This window comes from Triticum aestivum, chromosome 2A (genome assembly GCF_018294505.1).
Source record: "Triticum aestivum cultivar Chinese Spring chromosome 2A, IWGSC CS RefSeq v2.1, whole genome shotgun sequence".
NCBI lineage: Eukaryota > Viridiplantae > Streptophyta > Magnoliopsida > Poales > Poaceae > Triticum > Triticum aestivum.
The window spans coordinates 2737576-2738053 of NC_057797.1; positions in this window are offsets into that span (position 1 = coordinate 2737576).

A 478-nucleotide genomic window follows, 5' to 3' on the forward strand; every position below is an offset into this window, starting at 1 on the left:
AAAAAAGTATTTTACAATGCCCCCTTGAGGCATAGACCGATGTTTTCAACAGTCAGTCTAGAGGGCATTCTAAATTCAAAAAAATTTAAAAAAATACAAAAACTTGGAAATCTAGTTTTGTTTGTGGAAGAGATCATGTGTGCCAAAACTGAGGTGATTTGGAGGTGGTCGAAAAAATGCCCGTATTCCCGGAGGGACCATTTGGTCTTAACTTAAGCCAGTTTTTGAGAAAACGTGAATTTTTGCACCACCTCCAAATCACCCAAAGTTTCTTGTACATGGTCACCCACATGTGCAAAACATGTGTATGCAAGAAAATTTTGAAAAAAATTATTTTACAATGCCCCTTTGAGGCATAGACCGATGTTTTCAGCAGTCAGTCTAGAGGGCATTATAAATTCAAAATAAATACAAAAACTTGGAAACCTAGTTTTGTTTGTGGAAGAGATCATGTGTGCCAAAAGTGAGGTGATTTGGA